Source organism: Leopardus geoffroyi, chromosome A2, assembly GCF_018350155.1.
Source record: "Leopardus geoffroyi isolate Oge1 chromosome A2, O.geoffroyi_Oge1_pat1.0, whole genome shotgun sequence".
NCBI classification, from domain to species: Eukaryota; Metazoa; Chordata; class Mammalia; order Carnivora; family Felidae; genus Leopardus; species Leopardus geoffroyi.
Genome location: NC_059331.1, coordinates 164,684,352 through 164,707,924, shown reverse-complemented (window position 1 = coordinate 164,707,924; position 23,573 = coordinate 164,684,352). Strand labels below are relative to the sequence as shown.

At 47.5% G+C, this 23,573-nt stretch overlaps 1 protein-coding gene across 2 annotated transcripts in view; it reads left to right on the top strand.

The window, feature by feature from the left end:
- XRCC2 (X-ray repair cross complementing 2) overlaps window positions 1-23,573 on the top strand; it is a 184,557-nt gene that overhangs the window by 81,475 nt on the left and 79,509 nt on the right. For both annotated transcript variants that reach the window (XR_006716663.1, XR_006716662.1), the window contains exon 2: window positions 13,121-13,308. The gene's annotated coding sequence lies outside the window, so the exon portion shown is untranslated. The remainder of the gene's footprint in view (window positions 1-13,120; window positions 13,309-23,573) is intronic.

Genomic DNA, 23,573 nt, shown 5'->3' with positions numbered 1-23,573 from the left:
CAGTAGTGAAGTTCTTTGAACTTTCAGGTTCCTCATCTGTGAAAGTGGTACTGAAATACCTAACTGTCCAACTCCCCGTGAGTTGTTTTACTTATTTTTGAGACACAGAGAGAGAGAGAGAGCACAAGCAGGGGTGGGACAGAGAGAGAGGGAGACACAGAATCCGAAGCAGGCTCCAGGCTCTGAGCTGCCAGCCCAGAGCCCCACGCGGGGCTCGAACTCACCAACCGGGAGATCATGACCTGAGCTGAAGTCGGACGCTTCACCGACTGAGCCACCCAGACGCCCCAAGTCACAATGACTTCTGAAATGTGTCTCGAATACGGTGGGCTTTCAAGAAATTATAGGTATAAATTTGTGACTCACAGTGATTATTATGATGGAGGGAATGGAGGAGGCCTTATAGGGAAGGAGTGCCTGCAGAGGCCAGAGAGTCTTAGTAGAGAAGGTGACCTTTGAACTGACTCTCAAATAAGGTTTTGTTTTTTGTTGCTGTTGTTTTTTTAAGTTTGGTTATTTATTTTGAGAGAGAGAGAGAGCATGCAAGCAGGAGAGGGGCAGAGGAAGAGGGAGAGAGAGAATCCCAAGCAGTCTCAGTGCTGCAGCGTGGAGCCTGATGCGGGGCTCAAACCCATGACCCTTGAGATCACGACCTGAGCTGAGATCAAGAGTCGGACGTTCAACCGACTGAGCCCAATAAGAGTTTTAATCTCAAGTGCATGGGCTTCTGTGGAGTTCAGGTTAGAGGCCTCGGAGAGCGTGTGAAGCGTCTAAAATTGTATCCCAAACTGCATGTTGTACGCAGATAGATGTAGGTTTGGAAGGATGAGGGTCCACGGTGTTCAGTATAGTTTCAAAAGGATTACTGACCATCTCAATTGTTAAGAACCACCCACGCTTGTCTGTAGCAAAACCAGAAGTTTGCCAGGAAGAGCATTTCAGACCGAGCAAGCCGTTTACCAAGAAATGCAAACACGGAGCAGAAGCCACATGCCTTCGCCGACACGCGGCCTGTGCTCAGAAGGGTCTTGCGCTCGGTTTAAAGGTTGGCTGTCACTGCCTTGACCTCCTTAATGATGTTTTAGCAAGAGGCTCTGCATTTTCAGTCTACACTGGGCCTGGAAAATTAGGGGACCAGTCTAGAGAAGCAGCATGGCAATTTTCAAAGAATTCGCAGTTGGTGGCAGTTGCAGGCTGGAGGACAATGTTGGGGGACGAGCTTAAAAGAGTAAAGAGGAGCCGTGTGAAGGATCTAATAATATTCCAGCTAAGAAATTTAGGAATTTCTTGGGGGCACCTGGGTGGCTCAGTCGGTTGAGCGTCCGGAGGTCTAGGTCAGGAGGTCAGGAGGTCTACCGGGCAGCCGATGTTTACAGAAAGGGTGAGCGGGTGGACAGTGGGCGCCAGGGACGGAGATCTGAGATGTTGGTGGACAGCTTTGAAGTCTCAGCTGTGTGGCAGCCCTGGCTTGCAGAGACCCCGGGGAATGAGGACCAAGGGACGGGGGCCAGAACCCCGGACGCACCAGGGAGGGGAAAGATCTGCTGTGCGGCAACCAGCCCGAGGGGCTCCAGGGCCTCCAGATGCATGCAGGGTCGCGGTTCACCGGTCAAGGCTGAAGTGAGGCGAGACCGGAAGCGGAAGTGAGCCCCACAGGTCTAGTTGTTCGGCGGTTGCTGCTGATCAATAGCAAGCAAGGCCTCAGAAATGCAACCAAGCCCCAGTGAGAGGTGAGAGAGACAGATCCGCTTTCAGGAGGGCTGGTGCAGAGAGAAGGAAAGAGCGCTCGCTCGGAAGGGCACAGCCCCCGGAAGTGGTTGTTGGTGACTTGATTTGGGAGAAACTGGGGCAGGTTCCTAAGATGAGGTGAAGGAAGCAGGGAGTGAAGGGTGGTACCTACAGAAGAGAGAGGGGTGGCTCCTGCAGGGGGAGGAGGGTGACACCTGCAGGGGATGGGGACATGTCGCAGCTCCAAGGCAGGAAGGGTCCTAGAGTGAGGAGGAGGAGTTAAGCCGCTTCTTCTGAGCCCGGAATAGGGAACGAAAATGTGGACAACTCGTGGGGCCAGAGATGAGGGGAGACCACGCGGTGTGGCTCCCTCTGTTGTCTGCATAGACGCTGCCTGGGCACCTGCCGGGAAGAGGCAGCACAAGAGGCTTTCAGGAAGAAGGCGCTGAGAAGGTCCTCAGCAGGGACAAGAGCGGAAGTGCCGGTACTAACTGAGAATGTGGTCGAGGTGGGGAATAATCCCACGATTTTCTTCAGGAGCACTCCACGGCCTTTTTGTACCACGTGTCCCTGCTACTCGGCAAGTAGCCGTGGAGCGTGCAGGATTCTTACAAGAAGGGACGTTCTGGTATCACTTGTGTACTTAAAAGTGAGTAAACGAACGGGAGCGGCGGTGGGAAACCAGGGAGAGACTGCAGCCAAAACACGGCAAGTCACACCATTTTAGAATCAGAAAGACCTTCAAGATGGAGTTGCAACGGTCTCAATAACTAGATTAAAAACGGAGTCTTTGTCTGGAAGATGCCGGGGGCCCGTCCACACTGCCAGCGACCCAGCCGGTCACAGCTTTTATCTGTCTTGCCTTGGATTGGAACTCTCCGGGAAACTCAGCAGCTGTCTCAGAAGTCGGTGGAGATATTCAGGACTTCTCTCCGCTCTTCTGAACGATCACGACGGTCTCTTTCCGGGAGAGAGCCCCCGCCTTACCGCACCCCGAGAGCGAGGACTGTGAGCCACTGCTCATGTTGTGCCTTTTGCCTCAAAAAGCTTCTGGTCACCTGAAATAGATGGCGTTTCGGGACAGACTTTCCACGTCCCAGGTAATTCTTTCTTTACGAGGCCTCAGGCTCGGAGTGTCAGAACCACGGGAGGTGAGGAGGTCCTGCAGGAGACTTCCCGTTTCTTACATTTTCTTTGCATGAGGCTGGAAGTGAGGGCCGCACAGAGGCCTGGTCTGCTCTGGATGGGATCTGGATGGGATCTGGATCCCGCATCAGGGGGAAGGAGCCTGCCGGCGGGCGCCCTGCAGACAGGAAGCCTGCCCAACTCTCCTAGGCTTGCAAAGCAGCACAGTATTTGTTCAGAGGTTCTTGGCCTCAGGCCTAAGGGCAGAGCTGCCAGCAGAGGCGTTTTTCCCAGAAGCCCTTGGAAGGAGCACAATCCAAGCTTGTCTCTAGAACAGTCAGGCAGCAACCCCTCCCTGGCTGCCCAGACCCCGACTCATGGCTGGGGTGGCCTCAGCGGACTCGGGGAGGCGCTACGTCTCGCTCTGTGAAAATGCAGATATTCTGGACGGAACCGTTCATCGACCCCTTCTCCCATTCCTGCGGCAAAGCAGTCATTCAGCACTTTTGTGTCCGGCCCGTGCGGGACACTGGGGAACGGAGTCTGCAGAGAAGTGGTTACAAACTTGGACACCGAGTGGACTACCCTCCCTCGCTAAGCCCCTTTCCTTCTTGTTAGATTCTGTTTCTAAAACCTCAGCCCAATTCAGAGGCGATGCTCATTACACAAAATCCCTTTCGCCGATTTCTTTGCACACACTGGCTTCCTGCAGCCCCCGACCTCTCTCAGGATCCATATCTACTCTTCCTGGATGGCCTTCCTTCATTCTTTCGGACAGTTTGTAGGGTCATAAACTGTTGTAGCTGGGCAAGTCCCAAAACGTCTATGTTACTCCTAACATCAAATGGGAGGTGGACCGAAAATAAATTTCTGAGATCAAAGAGGATTTCTTCATCACCTTGGTGATGTCATCGCATTATCTCCTCACAGGCCAGGGTGGCCGATAGCCATCAGCCCAATTCCCGTTCCTTTGTAGGTGATCTGTCTGTTTTTCTTTGGTGGCTTTCAGAGTTTCTCTTTAATCTGAACTACGACATGTCTAGAGTTTTGTGTTTGGTTTTATTCTTCTCGAGACTGACCGGAAGCTTCGGTAGGACATTCTGTGGACATTCTTTGGTAGGACATTCCTATGGTGGGACGTTCTTTGGTCTCATGTCTGTAATCTCCCCCTCTCCATTCCTTCCTGGAAATCCTGTCAAGGGAACGGTAGAACTTCTGTTTCCTTCCTCTGTGACTCTTGACTTCCGTGTAATGGAGTCCCCTTATGCTCTTCTCTTAGGCTGCCTGTGAGAGGATGCTTCAGTAAAATCTTCTAGGACCTGAATTCCCTCTTCAGCCCTGCACAATCTTATGTTTAGCCTGACTACTGACTTTTTCATATGAAACTTGCATTTTTTTACTTCAGAGATTTTTAAAAATTGGTTCTCTTTTTAATAACAGATTTTTTAATTTTTCTTAATGTTTATTTTTGAGACAGAGAGAGAGAGCAAGCAGGGGAGGGGCAGAGAGAGGGGGACAGAGGATCTGAAGCGGGCTCTGCACTGACAGCAGGGAGCCCGACGCGGGGCTTGAACTCACGAACCATGAGATGGTGACCTGAGCCTAAGTTGGACGCTCAACCGACCGAGCCACCCAGGCTCCCCTTTAATAACAGTTTTTAAAATAACTTACTGTTTTTTGTTTATTGGATGTGATCCCACCCTTTCAGATACTGACAATATTAAATGTGCTTGTTCTAAAGTCCTCTTTTTACCGTGCTAACTCTGTTTCCCAGAGCTCACTGTCTTCTGTTTCTTGTTTCTCTTTCATAGTGTTGGTGTTTTTCAGGGGTTTGGTGATGGGAGGGGTTCCTCCGGGCTGCAGCACCCCCCCCCCACCACCACCTGTGCCAGTGGGCACTTCGGTTTCACGGCGGTCATCGTCATTTTCTGTCACACAATACTCCCTTCTCTTCAAGAGTGACTGTGTACATACTTGATGATTTGTATCTTTTCCAGCATTTCTATGTATTGAAGCAAGAAGGGGAGATTTCAGTGTGAGTGCACCCCACCTTTTTGAAACAAAGTCCATCAAAGGTTTGGGGGGTCTTTTCATCATAGGATTTCAAGCTGAGGAGGGAGTCATCAGCTATGTGTTTGTAGAAAAGTGTCCAGCTGGTAGGTATTGGTGATGGACTTGAGATAGTCACCAAGTCCTAAAGTGGGAAGTTGTGGCAGTGGCCTAAGTAAAAAAATGACAGTGGCCTGAATGAAGGCTGTGCCTGTGGGGCTGGAGAGAAGGGAACAGACCAAAAACTGTACAAATAACCGAACTGGGAGCCTGGTTGGGAAGGCAGTGGGGAGGGGGATCGTATGACAAATGTCAGGTTTCAGACTCAGCCAGAAAGACAAATGGTGATGCCATTCTCTGAGAAAAAACAGAAGGAAAAACAACGTTGAGAGCTGAGTTCTGTTTGCGACTTACCAAGGTTGAGTTTGAGGTGCCTACGGGATGCCCATCTGTGAAGGTCTAACTGGCAGTTGGGAAGAAGGGCCTGAGGCAGAGGGGAATTTAGGAACCACTGGTACACAGATAATAATCGAAATCCTCAATATGGAGTCAGTCAACCAGGGAGAATGTGTAGTGACAGGAGGACACAGGAGACAAACTCGGGTCACACACCACCGCTCGGTTGGGGATTCAAGGAAGAAGGCAGAAAGGCTTGGCTCAAAGACCAGAATGTGACGCTGAAGAATTCAAGGAAGGAGGGGGTTCAGGAGGGAGTGACCAACACATCAGCGATGCAGATAGAACATGCCTGATAAGGACTGAAAAGAAGTATCGCGTTGGGCAGCTACAAGCCATCGGCACCCTTAACAAGCAGTCATAGTCCATTTTGGGGAGTAAAACCGACTTTCAGTGAGTTAAGTAGGCAATGGAAGGTGAAACCAGAGAAAACAAAGGAAAGATCCTCTTCCCAGCATCTGGATATGAAGAGAAAAGAGAGATGGAGCTAGAAGGCCAGAGGGAGAAGACGGGGCTCGGGGTGGGGGGGGGGGGCGGCTAGAGCATGTTTCTAGGCTTCTGGGAAGGTGGGGTGAAGATCTAAGAGATATGAGGAATAATGGAGCAGGGCACCCGGATGGTTGTGGAGATGCAGCTGTGAGTGAAGGTCTAGGAATTCGCCTTGGGAAGAGAAAGGGACAGCTCTCCATCCGAGATGAAGTCGGGAGAATTAATGCGCATGAGTCGATGGTGGGAGGACCGCCGAGCAGCAACACCCCACTCTCTCGGGCTCCTCTGTGAGGAGAGGCCGGACCTCCATGCTTCCCACCATCTCTCCCAACCACTTCTCCCTGCTCCTTCAAAGCGCCCAGCTCTTCCAAAGCTGGTTCTTTCCTCCTGCTGGATGGGCCACCCCTGCACCCAGCCGAGGTCGACTCCCCCTCGGCTATTTCCCTCTGCCCTGCGATCACTTCCCGTGGGATTGCCACAGCACTAAAGCAGCCCAGATGTGCATGACCATCAGATCCAGCTCGAGCCCTGACTGTCCCCCTTACTCCAGACTCACACATCTAGCTGCTGGATGTCTAGTGAATAGTTCAAGCATAGTACAGCCAAGGCAGAATTCCCGATTTCCCGTTCCCTCACAACCGGTCTTCCCCTAGTTGTCCATGACCCCTCACTTCCTGTCTTTCCCACACTCAGTCCATCCACATATCCTATCAGTGCAACTTGAGGATGTCTTCCTAATGGATCTCTTCTCCATCTCTTCTGATATGTCCCTGGGCCAAGCCCCCATCTCTTGCCTAGACTATTACAGCAGCATCCTAACTCCTCTGTGCTTTCTCTCTGTCCTTTCTGCAACCCACTGGCTACATGGCAGTACCTTACCTTTTGAAGTATGAATCAAGGGCGCCTGAGTGGCTCAGTCGGTTGAGGGTCCAACTCTTGATTTCGGCTCAGGTCATGATGTCACAGTTTGTGGGTTTGAGCCCCACATGGGCTCTGTGCTGACTGCACAGAGCCTGCTTGGGGTTCTCTCTCTTTGCCTCTCTCTCTCTCTCTCAAAATAAAATTTAAAATATAAATAGGTAAATAAAATCTATCTGTAAAAAAATTCGAGGGGCTTCTCCCAGTCCCACTTGGAATAAAATCTAGACTTCATACCATGGGTTACAAAACAACATGACCTAGCCCCTGCCTACTTTTCCAGACCTAATTCTTGCTACTTTCCCCTCACCCCTCCGCCTAGAATGCCCTCCCCTTGAACTGTGAAGAAGTGGACCTTTTGTGCATTCAGAGCTGAGATTAAACGTTACCTTCTCCCAGAGGCCTTCTAAGACCACCCGATGTAAAATGGCCGCCCATCACTCTCCTTGATTACTTTTCACTGTCAGTTTTTTCAATGTGTGTCTGTTTGCCTGTTTGTTGTCTGGCAAGAGCATCCAACAAGAATAGAAGCTTCATTAAGATCAGAAACCTTAGCCTAACGCACCACTGTAACCACAGCATCTGGAACTGAATCTGGGACATAGTAGGCACTTCCTAAATATTTGTTGAATGAAGACAAGATCATCTGTTTTGAGTGAGTCAGAAAGGGGTGGAAAAGGAAAGAAACACGAGAAGGGTTTGGGTAGCGTTTGAAGGGCAACAAGGTAGGCAGTGAGTAAAGGAAAATTAAAAGGTTGCTAAACCATCCAGTAGTGCTAAGGAACTGAAGTTGGGCCCTCCACTTGGCAATGACACTCACCCACCCTGCTGTGTGATTTTTCTTTCACAGGGCTCAGGGGTCCTGGAATAAGAGTGAAAAAAAAAAAAAAAAAAAAAGCAGATGGTTCCTAATTTCTTCATTTGCAAAATGCAAGTGTGAAAGTAGATAACCTTCAGGGTCCCTCCAGCTTTAAAAAAAAAAAAAAATCTGTGACAGTTCCAATATACTCAGGAAGCTGGGTTAAAAAAAAAATCTTTTGGGGCGCCTGGGTGGCGCAGTCGGTTAAGCGTCCGACTTCAGCCAGGTCACGATCTCGCGGTCTGTGAGTTCGAGCCCCGCGTCGGGCTCTGGGCTGATGGCTCAGAGCCTGGAGCCTGTTTCCGATTCTGTGTCTCCCTCTCTCTCTGCCCCTCCCCCGTTCATGCTGTGTCTCTCTCTGTCCCAAAAATAAATAAACGTTGAAAAAAAAAAAATTAAAAAAAAAAAATCTTTTGTTAAATGAGTGATCAATGATTCCCTATGTATTGCCTTGAAGTTTTGAGTTTTACACAGTTTTCTTGATAGAATATCCGGTTATGCTTATGGGTACACTTCCCCTGCTCTACTGGTGTATAATTGACAACGAAAAATTGTATAGATTTTAGATGCACAACGTGACAATTTCATGTGCACCTTGTGAAACTGTCACCACAGTGAAGCTAATTAGCAGATTTCAAGTCTGCAGTGCAAGGCTGCAAACTCTGGTCACGTGGTCGTATGTGGGCACACTTTTTAAATGTTTTCTCAGGCATTCTAGGCGCCGGTGAGCTTACTTGTGTTTTCACTGTGACTTAGCATGGATACACCTCATTTTCCCCTCGATCATCCAAAGTCCTGAAGGGCACAGGCTGCGCTTGAACTCTTTGCATCCCTCTTCCCCCAAGATCACGAGGACAGAGCCACTCTGACGACTGACACTCAGTAAAGAGAGGCTGATTACGCCAGAACCCATTAGGAGAAGTGGTAGAAGGGGCAGGGGCCCAGGGGATGCTGGGTTATACAAATGGAGGGTATCTCAAGCCAGAAGCCTTGGCACAGGAGAAGCTTAAGGCTGCAGATTAAGAGACAGTGTTTGATGGAGCTGCTGGAGGGCTGCCCAGACTGTGCCCCGGATGCAGAGGGAACAAGTACTCAGAACACCGGGCAAGTGTGTGTTACACAATTAAACAGAACTCTTCTATTTTCCAGTGTTACTGTGTATGTATGCATGTATCCTACAACATGCGTAGAATTCATACACTCTCGTATCTTTCACGGATTCATTCACTAGACATTTATTAAACATCTATAACACGTTAAGACACCTTGGGAAAGGCTAAGGAGAATACAAAAGAATGGAATACAGATCCTGCTTTCAAAAAGCAAAAGCTAGGGGCGCCTGGGTGGCTTGGTCGGTTGAGCGTCCGACTTCGGCTCAGGTCCTGATCTCAGGGTCCGTGAGTTCGAGCCCCGCGTCGGGCTCTGTGCTGACAGCTCGGAGCCCGGAGCCTGTTTCAGATTCTGTGTCTCCCTCTCTCTCTGCCCCTCCCCTGCTCATGCTCTGTCTCTCTCTGTCTCAAAAATAAATAAACATTTAAAAAAAAAGAAAAGCAAAAGCTAACAGGAGGAAGATGTACGCCCACGAGAATACACAGCAGGATGTGACGCACTTGGGAGGTTCAAAGGGAGAGTCACCTTTGGTCAGGAAGGGACACTGGGACGGACTTCATGGCGGAGTGTGTTTGTGCTGAGCCCTGAAGGGGAGCACGGATGGAGCGAGGGGATGAAAAGCTTACACAGAAAAGGGCTTGGACTTTTCACGAGTGTCCGCGTAGAGTGTAAAACTGGGAGGAGCGATGAACAATTTTTAATTTCACTTTGATGTCAGACCCTTTTGGCGAATGGAGATTGAGCTGCTTGTACCCCAGATGCATTTCTGCGGTGGATGTAATGGAGGCCCAGACTGGCCTTTTGCGAGTCTCACAAATCACCAATGTAAGCGCATCATTTCATCGTAGTATTACTTAAAAATGCCAAACATGAACACAAACTCTGATGATCGTAAATCTTATGCTACACGAAAATCGCGAATAATTCACAAACACAATCACAAAGCATGTAAGTCACACGAACAGCTTTAATTGTCATAGCTGATGTTGTTTTGCTGAAACAAAATCACTCTTCACACGAGAATACGGTACAGATCGCCGCTGCCTGGCACGTCCTGGCCGCTGCTGTGAGTCGTTCTCCCACTGCTGCTCTGGTCCAGCTGCTCAGTGTCTTTATTTGAACAGGGTGAGGCACAGGGTCCCTTGACGTTAGCCTTCACATACTGTGAATGAGTCATTCCTAGGTTCAGTACACCTCTCTCTTTGAATTAGCCTGGAAACGTCCAAGTCCCCTCTGTGCCTTGATAGTCAGGATCTCCGTAGGAGGTAGAGCGCACACTCAACCTGGGTAATCTGAGGAGGATTTATTACAAGGAGGCTATTTAAAGGTGTGGGCAGGGCGCCTGGGGCCCTGGGGGGTGGTGGGTAGAGTGACGGAGGAGCTGCTGGGGTCAAGAGAAGCGGGGGCAGGGATTTCAATCCAGGGACGGGGACAGTGACCAGGACAGAAGGAGGGAGTCAAGTAGAGAAGTCGCCTTGAGAGGAGATGTGGCCTTTGGTCTCCGGGCACAGATGGCCAGGGACAGGCTTGAGGGGAGAGAGGTAACCCGGCCCCTGTCCTCTTCCTCTTCTGCCAGGGCTCCCCATTGGCCGAACCAGACCAGACAGCCAAGAGACAAGGGAGCCTCTTGATACAGTCCATGCAGGTCAAGGTCTCCAGGGCAAGGAGCAGACGCTGGGTGCTAGGGAGGGAGAAGGGCAATAGAAGATATTTGATAGCATGACACGTATGCCCGAATGTTGTGTAACGACACTCAGTTTTAAAGTGATCATCTGATGACTTAGAAAATGTCAGAGGCGGAGCACCTGGGTGGTTCAGTCAGATAAGCAGCTGACTCTTGATTTTGGCTCAGGTGATGATCTCACAGTTTGTGAGTTTGAGCCCCACATCAGGCTCCATGCTGAAAGAAAGAGAGAAAGGGAGGAAGGGAGGAAGGGAGGAAGGTAGGAAAGATGGAAAGATGGAAAGAAGGAAAGATGGAAAGAAAGAAGGAGGAAAAAGAAAATGTATTGTTTTTCCAAACAAAAATAAAAAATTATAAAATTCTCATGGAGCTCAGCCTCAAAGCTCCAAGTTTGATCCTTTATAACTTGGAAGATTCTTGGAGGATCCTTGAATGTAAGCTCAGTGGGAATAAGGAGCGATGTCCATTCTATTCCTCCCCGTGTATTCACTGTGTTCCACGACCTTCCAAGCAAAGTCCGAGCTCCTCTAGTTTTCTCAAAGCCTCGTACCGTCTGACCGCCGCTTTCCCTTCTTGTTTCATTCCCCCCAAAAGGCTGACTCTTTTCCTTCAAATATACCACTTCCTCTACATGAACACTTCCCTGCCTCCACTCCCACCCTGGCCAACCCAGCTCTTCACACCAGGGACCCTCCTCACACTCTAGGTCTTGGCTTAAATGTCATCTCTTCGTGAAGGCCTCCCCCAGCCACCCTTTCCAGGCGGTCCCCCGGTGTCTGTCTCTGTCACTGCTCCCTATTCGCTTCCTGGGTGCCCCAGAGTACACGAGGTAGAGAATGAGAGAGATCATAGATGGCGCACAGGGCTAGGCATTGTGGGGGAAGAGGGTAGAGAACACACAACATTGAATAGGAGAATATATATAGTTTAAAACACACGGTACGTTTCGCAGGTCAAAGAAAGGAGAAGGAGAAGTCCTTGTGGGCTGAGTATTCGGGAAGACTTCAAGGGAAATTGGGACTGGAATCTGAACCACGGCCAGATTTGAATGGAAGGGAAAAGAGAGAAGGAGATGATGAAGGGGGCTGCTTAGGAGGATTTGTTGGGGAAAAGGGAGAGATACACGTCTGACCAGTAGGTGGTGGAAAGACTTGAGATTAACATGTCAGTGTTAATATATTAGATATCAATACATAGATGGCATGAATTAGGTGTCGATCATTCACAAGCTTCCTACTTCATAAGCAGCCATGCCCTTGGTAACGCAAGGATGAGTCCGAGGGGTAGACGCAGGCGCGGGCTCCTTCAGTCTCAGTACTATTTATTAAGCACCTATTGTGTGCCAGCCAGTCCCAGACTCTGCTGCCCAAGATGAACTTACATCCTCGTTGGGAGACACAGAGAATAATCTAGCGAAGAAGGGAGACGATAACAGGGAGTGAGTGCTAAGTGCCTGTCAGAGAAACCCAGCAGGGTAGAGGATAGAGTGACTGAGCTGAGTGGTCACAGAGGACTTCATGGGGGACGTGGCATGCATGCCTAATTCAGGGGGAGGCGCATTCCAGGCTGAGAGCACAGCGAAGACAAGGCTGCCTTTGCAGGGACCGGAGGTCCGTCTTGATGCTCTTCTTCTCCCGCATCCTGCCCCCCGAGCTTGCTTGTATCTCTGCGTTTCAACCTCACGGTCCAGTCGAGTCTTGTGGTTCCAGGCTGGTTTCTTCGGTTTTCTCTGCCACCTTAGCAGCTCCGCTCTCCTGCCGCCTTGAGCTCTGCCGGCCATCCACCTTCTTCCACACCTGCCTTCACGCTGGCCAGCCTTGTTCTTGTCTCGCGGTTCTGTTTGCTAATCACACACCCTAGCGCGGTGCCCTGCCACAGTGAGACAAATACTTGTGGGTTACACAGCACGTCGGTTTGGTCCGTTTTGAATGATGCGGTCAGGCTTTGCTTTATCTCTTACTGCCGTCCGCCAGTGATTACTTGATCCCCAGTTACCCATCTGCTTGCAAGACTGCCCTCCCTCCCTGCTACTTTGTAATCAGAGGAAGTCTCTTCTGCCCGCACACTACTCGAAGGACAGACCCCCTCTCATACCAAAGATGAACTAGAAGCAGTTTCTTTGTTTTCTAAGTTGGCCTTTAAATGTGTATTTTATGGGTGGATAAGACACAGAAAGCAAGCCCGAACCAGGGCAATGTCAGAGGTGAGGTGTCCAAGGACGCTGGAAGCAGAATCGGCAGGCTCGGTCGCTGGGGTGGAGGCTGGCGTCGTTGAGGAGTGAGGCCAGGTTTTTAGTCTGTGGGGCTGTGCGGATGAGGATACCCACGGTGGAAACGGGGGAATAAGCAAGGGAAGCAAGACCGCACCAGATGGTTGGGGGAGCCATGGGGAAACCCAAACCCCAAGTCCCTTTCTGCTCATGCGACTCCAGACAAGAGAACCATTCACATCATCTGCCAAGAAGACTGTATACCCTATGCCTGGACTCTCCTCCTCTAGGCTATTCAGATAGTATTGTGACTCGAGATAGTCCTGAGACTTGTAAAAAGATCAGGTCCATTTGAAGAATGCCATTCAATTACCACATTTGGGTTTAAAACACCCTCCTTCTCTCTCTCTCTCTCTCTAATGTTAATGACCCAGGGAGGAAAGAGGAGGATGCCTAGAGGGAGAGTTCTGACTTACCGTTTCTCCCACTGCAGGGTGTGGAGCGCCCGAGAGGAGCCAGCCTTTGTGTGGACCTCCACACAAAGGCCATCGGATAAAGGCCCTCGGATAGAGGACATCGGATAAAGGAACTCACGTCGCATTACAAGGTGGACTTTGCCTGGAGACCCTCAGTGCCGTTGAAGGGGGCTGTCCGAGGGGCGACAGGGACGTTAACTTCCAGGTAGGCGTCTCAACCCCTTTAGAAATGTTGGCCGAGACAGAAACTAGACACACCCTCGAGGGATTTCGTACTCGGGTATGAAACCCTCAAGGACACATTTCAGGAAAATGAAAAACCGATTCTACTTGTGATTCCCTCACCAGCACCTCTCTCCTTTACAAGGAAATTACTGTGTTCCGATGGGATTTGTGTTTTAATGGTGAGACGAAACCGTAACCCTCATTTTCCAGAGACCCCTGTGGACACTGACAACAAGGAATCACGGGGGACGGGGTGGTCCCAGTGGGTTCTTCATGTTGGAATTTTCTGCTTACTCCTGCCTTCCCATGTTTAATTAAAAATAGCTTTTATTTGCCTGTTACTTCATTCTATGATTAGATTTTTATGTGTTCAACTTAGAAAGAAGTGTAAATACAAGAGACACCATGAAGAGAATGGGAATTGCCATTACTTACGAGATAATCGTTATTTACAACGTGGGGTGTATTTTTACTCTCGCTTCTCACCGCGTCTATAAACATTTGTTTGTAAAGGAGAAAAGGAGAAAATAGTGGTTTATTCTCATATTGAAACCTAGGGTTGTTTTTTTTTTTTCACTCGCATTATCTATAGATGGCCACGTATTAAAAATCCCTCTGCACATTTTTCTATTGGTTGCTTCGTGCCCTGCCCCATTGAATCCATCTCCCAGGGTTGAAAATTAGTATTTTTTTCTAACTTTTCTACGTCACAGTGACTCCACCATAACCGCTTGGAATATCTTTGTCAGTAGACCTTTGTATACATTCTTTTTTTTTTTTTAAGTTTATTTATTATTTTGAGAGACAGAGAGAGAGAGAGAGAGAGAGAGAAAGTGCGGGAGGGGCAGAAAGAGCCCTAAGCAGGCTCCACACAGAACCCCATGCGGGGCTCAAACCTACGGAACCGTGACACACATTACGTGAGCCCGAACCAAGAGTTGGCCGCATGACCCACTGAGCCACCCAGGCGCCCCTCTTTGTATCCATTCCTATTTATTTCTTCAGGATAATTTCTTACAAACAGCCCTTTTGAATCAAGAGACATGCACACTGGGGGGCGCCTGACACTCCCCTTTCTCTTCAGAAAGGCTGCCAAGCACCAGCAGCACAAACACGTGCTTATTCCTCTGCGACTTCGCAAACGCCAGCTGTTTTAGTTTGAAGGTCCTGGAGACACAGCAGCTCAGTGCCTCGCTCTGCATGCCCCTCGCTGCCGGTTTCTGTCTGTTTCTCTTCTTTTGCGACATCACTGCTCACAAGAGGCGGCACCACGGAGCGGTCAGGGACCGCCTGGGCTCCACTTCTGTCTCACTCAGCAGCTGTCCGATCTCGAACGAGGAAACTGCACCTCAGCTTCTGTGTCCGCAAAACGGGATAGCATGGAGCTCAGAGAGGCACTCACTGCAAGAATTCAGTGAGCTTAATGCAAATCCCCCCAGCTCATGATAAGCACTCCTGTTAGCTCTCGTTTGCCCATGAAATAAACAGATGTAGAAGAGTAATATACGAAGGGCCCTCGGTGGCTCAGCGGGTTAAGCGTCAGACTCTTGATTTCGGCTCACGTCACGATCTTGCGGTTTGTGAGTTCAGGCTCCGCATTGAGCCCCGCATCGGGCTCCTGGCTGACAGTGCAGAGCCTGCTTGGGACATTCTCTCTCCCCGTCTCTCTGCCCCTCCCCCGCTCTCTCTTCTCTCTTTCTCTCTCTCATAATAAATAAATACACTTTAAAAATAAAAATAAAAAAGAATATACCTTTGCGGTGCCTGGCTGGCTCGATCCGTAGGGCACGTGGCTCTCGATCTCAGGATCATGAGTTCAAGCCCCACATGGGGCATGGGGACTACTTAAAATAAAAATTAAAAGGGGCGCCTGGGTGGCGCAGTCGGTTAACCGTCCGAATTCAGCCAGGTCACGATCTCGCGGTGGGTGAGTTCGAGCCCCGCGTCGGGCTCTGGGCTGATGGCTCGGAGCCTGGAGCCTGTTTCCGATTCTGTGTCTCCCTCTCTCTCTGCCCCTCCCCCGTTCATGCTCTGTCTCTCTCTGTCCCAAAAATAAATAAAAACGTTGAAAAAAAAATTAAAAAAAAATAAAATAAAATAAAAATTAAAAAACAATATTACACCTTTACCATTTTTTTTAGAATTTTTCATAATAAAGTCTTTTTTTGAGAGGTTTGACGGGAATAGGGAAGAAGGTCTTTAAAATGACACCTTTTTTTTTTTTTTTTCAAATGTTATCACTGTTGGTTTTTTTTTTTTTTTTTTTTTTAATTTTTTTTTTTTTTCAACGTTTATTTATTTTTGGGACAGAGAGAGACAGAGCATGAACGGGGGAGGGGCAGAGAGAGGGAGACACAGAATCGGAAACAGGCTCCAGGCTCCGAGCCATCAGCCCAGAGCCCGACGCGGGGCTCAAACTCACGGACCGCGAGATCGTGACCTGGCTGAAGTCGGACGCTCAACCGACTGCGCCACCCAGGCGCCCCTATCACTGTTGGTTTAATATTTGTGTCTCCTAAAGGATTTGGGCAGGAGAATTCAACATTTACATCTGGAATTTTTTTCCTAGTTGGGGGTGGGAGCGACGCTCCTGACCCTAAGCAGACTCAGTACAGCAGTTACTCTTTTCCTAGGACGTTCCTTCATCAGAGCAGAGAACGCTTACAGGGACTGGTGTCTATCTTCAACAATGGTGCGGAAGGAAAAAGGAAGTTGACTCTGAACGCAGGGGTTTGGGCCCACCCCCCGACCCCGCACAGTTGAAAATCCATGTGGAGCTTTTGAGGCCACCAGAATGCAACTACTGATAGCCTACTGTTGACAGAAAGCCTTACTGATAATATAATGCATAAATATCTTACGTGTTATTTGTATTATATACTGTCTTCTTACTAGAAAGTAAGCTAGAGGAAGAAATGTTCGTAAGAAAATCATGAGGAAGAGAAAGTACAGTTATAGTGCTGGATTTTACAGTGTTTATAAAGAAAAAAATATGCATATAAGTGGACCCATGCGGTTCAAAATCATGTTGTTCATGGTCAGCTGTAGTTGCTTTTACCATTCCAAAGGGTAAAAATTACCAGGACGTAAGTTTAGGCTTAATCTAAGAAGGAACTTCTTAACCACCAACGTGGGCTGCCCGGGAGGCAGTGATCCACCTGAATAGATGAATTCAAGCACAGATCGAACACGGAGCAGAGGCAAAAGCCTGGATTAGATGAACGAGAGGTCTCCTCGTAATTTAAGACTTATTTCCCCCACAATTCAATCTGTGCACCAATACTCCTGGCTCTTAAATGCCTGATCAGAAGCTGTATTAGCCCTCTCTGGTCTCCCCTTTCCACCAGACTGCCAGACTCCCCACCAACTTCCCAGGGAGTGGGGGTGTCCAAGAGAAGTGGGGAGCACTGGTTTTCCTTTACCCCTTTGTACCTGGCCACATTGATCCAAGTCTGGTCTCCCTAAGTCAAAGTTTTCCCCATTATCCCAAAGAGCTCCTTTCCTATCACTGTTGAAACTCGGTGATTTCAGTATCTGCCTGAAAAAAAAAAAATGCCCAGAAATAACAAGCCAAGTAATTTATTTGCAGGAATGTTCAGAAAGATTCATTGGAGTACTTCCATTCCGTGTAGGTCACATGTCACATTCCATGTACGTGTTGATAGAAATCCCAGACCCTAGATAGTGTTCTCTACATATGTGGAATTAGGATAACCTGAGAGTAAATGTGGAGTCACTCCTAAAACCTCACGATTGTGAGTTCCAGGTGGGGTCATGTTCTACTGTAACCCACCCTGACTTTCAGGGCCTACACCATGATAACTGTAGCTTGCTATTTCTTCAATTATCTGGAACCCCGAAAAATGGGGGCGCTTGGCTGGCTCAGTTGGTGGAGTGTGCAACTCTTTTTTTTTTTTTAATTGTTTGTTTGTTTGTTTGTTTATTGAGAGAGAGACAGGGAGCAAGCAGGGGAGGGGCAGAGAGAGAGAGGGAGACACAGAATCCGAAGCAGGCTCCAGGCTCCGAGCTGTCAGCACAGAGCCCGATGCGGGGCTCAAACTCACGAACTGTGAGATCATGACCTGAGCCCAAAGTCGGACGCTTAACTGACTGAGCCACCCAGGCGCCCCATCGACTCTTGCTTGATCTCAGCGTTGTGAGTTCGAGCTCCACGATGGGTGTAGAGATTACTTTAAAACAAAATAAATAAATCTTTAAAAATAAAGTAAAAAAATAAAACCCCTAAGAATGGACACCAACTCAAGGAATGGATTGTCTTAAAATCAAGTTCTGGGAAGACCTTTTATCCCAACTGCTTAAGAAATGGGGTGATTCGATTGGAAGCCACAGTGAGGCAGATGGTGAGGCGGCTGGATGCAGAATTGGAAAGGAGCCCGTGGGGGAGGCAATGGTGGAAAATCGTTGGCCCTCATGACCTTCCCACACACAGCTGCCACGAGGTCCTGGCCAGGCAGCCCCTCCTCCGCTTCACATTCATATTGTCAAGTGCCTTCTGTAAGTTTCTTTTTCCTTTATTTTAATCTGATCGTCTAACAGTAAAATGTAGTTAGGAAGGGACGAAGCAAACAACACTCCTCCCAGAGCTCGGGGGTCCTCAGGGAGCATCGTACAAATGTAAATTGTCATCCTCTTAACCACAATCAGCACTACAGCCCAGAGCCCCCAGCCCCCCAGGGCGGCCCTTCCTCCGTAAACAAGAGGATACAAACCCAGAAATGTTTCTTGACTAACCAGAAACAGTCAAGGACAAGAATCTCTTGGAAAACTTCACCCTCAGCCAGTGGCATCCAGGCCGGGCCTGGGCTCCTCCTCTGCTGGCCTGTGTCACTCACACCCCCAGGCGGCCATCTTGCCAGTTGAGAATAATTAGCCTTTGATTAGTGCTGGTTGTGTTTTCATCCGCTCCATCTCCAAATTCCTGTAATTTCCATTTCATCCAATTAGTATATTTTGGCCCATTCTCTTCCAGCAGGCTGAGAACAGAGACATCACCCACAGAAATAACAGCCTGATTTCTAATAAATCAGGTGACACAGCTATTTAGGGTGAGCTCCAGCTGCATTTTCCCAAGACCTTCAAACTTTGGTTCATCTAAGATTCTGGTTCTATCCTGAAAGGAATGTCATCTCAAGAAAGAGATTACCTTAAATCGAGTTTCTGAATATTTTGATAGAGCTATCACATTCTAATTCTAGTTAAGGTGTTGAATGATATATGCATGGATAGCCTTCCATTTTACGAGCACCCCCCCCCCCCGCAATGCTTACACCATTGTTGGGGAGACAGAGGGACCTTCAGTGCTTTATCAAAGTGTGAACTGCACGACACGGGTCCTGTGAGCTCTTCCCCCAAAATAAGTTCCCCATGGCAAGAAGTTTTACACGTGAAGGAGCCTCAGCTTCATTTAACCCAGTATTTCCCAAACTTACTCGATGGGGAAACCTTTTGTGAAGGCAGCACTTAGCCAGGTACAGAGTAGACACTCAGTAAACATCTGTCAAGTGAATAACAGAATTTTCCAAAGAATAACACACTGAGAGATGCTGCTTTAAACCAAAGGATATGTAGTACGGGAATATTAAATTTAGAATTGAGGAGATACATTTTTGGATAGGTGACCCTTACTATGTGTACCCGTAGCCAACCCTGCTTTGAGGCGGCCTCGGTTCCCTGAGCGTCAACTCCTTGAGGGACGAGATTGTGTCTTTTCATCCTTTTATCGATTCCTAGCATGGAGCAGAGTGCCCGGTGCCTAGTAGGCACGCTTAATAAATGCTGGAGGGAATTAATAAGTAATTAATGCTTCAAGGATGAATAAATTAACAAATAAATATCACCATTAGTGTGAGACTCTCCCACCTAAGAAAGGAGTTCTTCTGAGGAATTCTTAGAAGTCATCTCGTCCAGCCCTTAATCTATAGTTGAAGGAGCTGAGGCCAATAGAGAATTCAGCGGTTTGTCCGAGATCACACACTGAAGTAGTCATAAATGTGCATGATGATTCCTCTTTTGAAAATAATACCTAATGCTGCACCAGCAATCCAACCAGCTTGGGTTGTTTTAGACTTTATGCTGATACTATCCTCCTTGTAGTTAGCCAACTTCTTCAATGAAGCAAATAGTACATGCAGGCACCATTGTTAACTCACCGCGAAAATACCAACAATTCTATTACAAATACGTTTAATATTATTAGCTCCAAGGGGCACCTGGGTGGTTCAGTCAGTTAAGCGTCTGACTTCCTTCCGCCCAGGTCATGATCTCGTGGATTGTGAGTTCAGGACCCTCATCAGGCTCTCTGCTGATGGTTCAGAGCCTGGAGCCTGCTTCAGATTCTGTGTCTCCCTCTTTCTCTCTCTGCCCCCCCCCTCATGCTCTGTCTTTCTCTTCCTTTCTCTCTCTCTCCAAAATAAATAAACATAAAAAAATTTTTTTAATACTGTTAGCTCCAGGAACAGAAATGTTCAAATATCTGAGAGATGTTTAACTTTGGTACAATCACTGTAATAATCAGATTATCCGGGGAGTTTTTCCCTTCAATATTTCTTACATTTTATAGAAGCTTTTTTTTTTTTTTTTTTTTAACTCCCCTTTAAATCCTTTGAAAGCTCAGAAGAACTCACATCTATTCCCTTCTGAAATGTACTTATTCTTCAGGGAATGGTGGGAGGTTTGTTTTGCTACCAGAAGGATGAATGATTCTTGACAAACTTCTGGCCTTTTCCTGGTAAAAGCTGAAGAGGGATAATTGGTTTGGCCAGTGGAGTATTGAGCTGGTCTACAGAAGGCCTAAGGGACTCTCTCTAACCTGTCCATCCCAGTTTTCTTACCTTCACACTTGCCAAATCCAAATAAAAAAGAGACCAGGTGATGTAATTTTAGGAGCAACAAATTGGCCGTTATGTCCAAAAATATTTCCTCACTATTTCCCTCAGTTACTAAATTGTACAATAGGATTTTAATAATTTGGATGGCAGTTTTGGCCACACCTTCTAGTTCACAAAATATCATGGTGTGTGAACGTTTATAATAGCGATTAACAGAACAAGGTTTGAGCTAGACAGTTAAGGGTTGGGGGGCGCCCAGGTGGCCCAGTTGGTTAAGCATCCAACTTCAGCTCAGGTCACAATTTCACGTCCATGGGTTCGAGCCCCATGTCGGGCTCTGTGCCGACAGCTCGGGGCCTGGAGCTGCTTCGGATTCTGGGTCTCCCTCTCTCTCTGCCCCTCCCCCACTCGCACTCTGTCTCTCGAAAATAAATAAAATGTTAAAACATTTTTTTTTTTAAAGAGTTGGTATTCCAGCTTTGCCATTTGTTAGATGCAGAGCTCTAAACACATGATGTGAGCCTTTATTTCCTAGCTTGTAAGAAACGGGAATGAGACAGTATCCATCTCAAATGAATATTGTGAAGCCCTACAAATACAGAAATGCGTGTAAAATGATTAACGTGTGCCTGGGTCTGTAAGTAGTAGTGGCTGTAATACGAATCATTGTCTCTTTCTGTCACCTCATTTTGCCAAATGGAGAAAGAGAAACAGCGTTCAAAAGTCCCAACTCCACCCATCTTCATGTTTGCCAACCTCGAGGACAAGCAGAGAACCAAGATCTTTTGATCTTGGTCAAAATGTGAGACTCAACTGTAAAAGGGTGTGCGGGGTGCCAGGATTAGCGAGAGGGCCGCAGAGAGCAGAGGTAGCAAGTTCTCAAGACACATTTCAAGAACGAAAGACAGACGTCACCAACCCTCCAGTTTTGCTGAGGGTCTGCTCGGGCTACCTCGATATATGACTTTTTTCGAATCGCTTGAGCCCATCAAGGGTCAGTGAAGACAATCCATTACCCGTTATTAACGTCAAAAATCAATAGATCTGTGGCACCGAGTTTATGCCTGTAGAGACCGCTTATCTTTCAGATTCCTTCAATTACTATTGATTAAATGGGACTAGAGCACATTTACTATGTCGACTGCATACCAGGCACTGTGCTGCTTTCCAGGAACACCAAACGAACAAGCCGTGACTGTGCCCTCACAGGGTCACACCAAGGATGAGACCGATCCACGAACAAGTCACCGCAATGTGACAGGGTGCGTGCGTGCTGTAAGGGGGACAGGAGCAAAGAAGTGTAGCGAAAGGGAAGAAGAGAGGTCCCGTCTTTTCCTGAGCGCTTGGCGGAGACAGATGACTCCTGGGAGCATCTAGGTGAATCAGAAGCTGGTCCCAGTGAAGACAGAGGAGAGTCATTATTGGAAGAGAGGGAAGAAGGGCCCTCAGAATAGGCTGGGTAGCCATGCTGAAGACCCATGCCCTGGCACCGGCTTGCTCAGCTGTGACACTAAGTCGCGGTGTGACCTTAGACAAATTACTATGTGTCATCATGCCTCGGCTTCTTCATCTGCAAAACAGGAACAATAAAGGGTCTACTTCATGCGGTATTTTATGAGATATAAAGTGCTCAGAGTAGTGCCTCTACGGAAGATCCTTACAAATGGAAACCATTATCATCCACAAGTGAGCATACGATGCAGTCTGAATCCAGCCCAGCAGTAGTTGGGACAAATAAAAGTAACAGTTAAATAAGTAAACAAAACAAAATGACAACAAACAGCAACAACGAAAACAACTTTGTTTACTAGTCTAAGTAGTTCGCAAGTCCTGCTTCACCAGGCAGCACCCAGTAACATTTATTTTGTTTTTGTTTTAAGTTCCTATTTTAATTCCAGTTAGTTAAAATGCAGTGTTACGTTAGTTTCACATGTGTGCAATATAGTAACTCAACACTTCCATATATCACCCTGTGCTCATCACAAGTGCACTCCTTAATCCCCGCCACCTATTTAACCCATCCCCCCACCCACCTCCCTCTGGTAACCATCAGTTTGTTCTCTGTAGTTAAGAGTCTCTTCCTTGATTTGTCTCGCTCTCTCTTTTTTCCCTTTTGCTTGTTTGTTTTGTTACTTAAATTCCACATATGAGTGAACTCATATGGTGTTTGTCTTTCTCTGACTGACTTATTTCCCTTAGCATTATACTCTCTAGATCCATCCGTGTCATTGCAAGTGGCAAGATTCCATTCTTTTTTATGGCTGAGTAGTATTCCATTATGTAGATATTCTTTATTCATGCATCAATTGAAAGACACTTGGGCTGCTTCTGTATCTTGGCTATTGTAAATAATGCTGCAGTAAACGTTGAGATACATGTATACCTTTGAATTAGTGTTCTTGTATTCCTTTTTTTCTTAATGTTCATTTTTGAGAGAGAGAGTAAGAGAGACAGTGCAAACACAGAAGGGGCAGAGAGAGAGGAAGACACAGAATCTGAGTCAGGCTCCAGGCTCCGAGCTGTCAGCACAGAGCCCAACACGGGGCTCGAACCCACGAAATGTGAGATCATGACCCGTGCCGAAGTCAGACGCTTACCAGACTGAGCCACCCCGGCACCCCAGTGTTCTTGTATTCTTTGGGTATATACCCAGTAGTGCAATTGCTGGGTCATAAGGTAGTTCTGTTTTTAATTTTTTTGATGAACCTCCGTACTGTTTTCCACAGTGGCTGCACCAGTTTGCATTCCCAACAGTGCAAGAGGGTTCCTTGGTCTCTACATCCTCGCCAATGCTCGTTGTTTCTTATGTTCTTTTTATTTTAGCCATTCTGACAGGTGCAAGGTGATATCTCGTTGCAGTTTTTATTTGCGTTTTCCTGATGATGAGTGATGTTGAGCATCTTTTTATGTGTCTGTCAGCCATCTGGATGTCTTCTTTGGAGAAATGTCTGTTCATTTCTTCCTCTCATGTTGTAATTGGATTATTTGGGTTTTTTTGGGCGTTGAGTTGTATAAGTTCTTTATATGTTTTAGATACCGACCCTTTATCATTTGCAAACATCTTATCCTGTTCAACAGGTTACCTTTCAGTTTTGTTGATGTTTCCTTCACTAGCACTGGTAACATTTATATAATAGGTACTTATCCTCAAAAACAACCTAGCATTTTGTATTGTAATGCCCATAAACCCATTCTTCTACAAGAAAAGTAAACGGCCTCAGGCAAATCTTATTTGACCTCTCTAAGTCTCAGTTCCTTCATCTATAAAATGAGAAAGTTGTACTATCTTGTCATGAATGCTTTGTCAAGCTTTTTATGCTTCTATTATTACTGACTATATCTGTGACTATAGAGGTAAGGTAAACCCAAAATTTATGGATTAGAGAAGTTTAATATA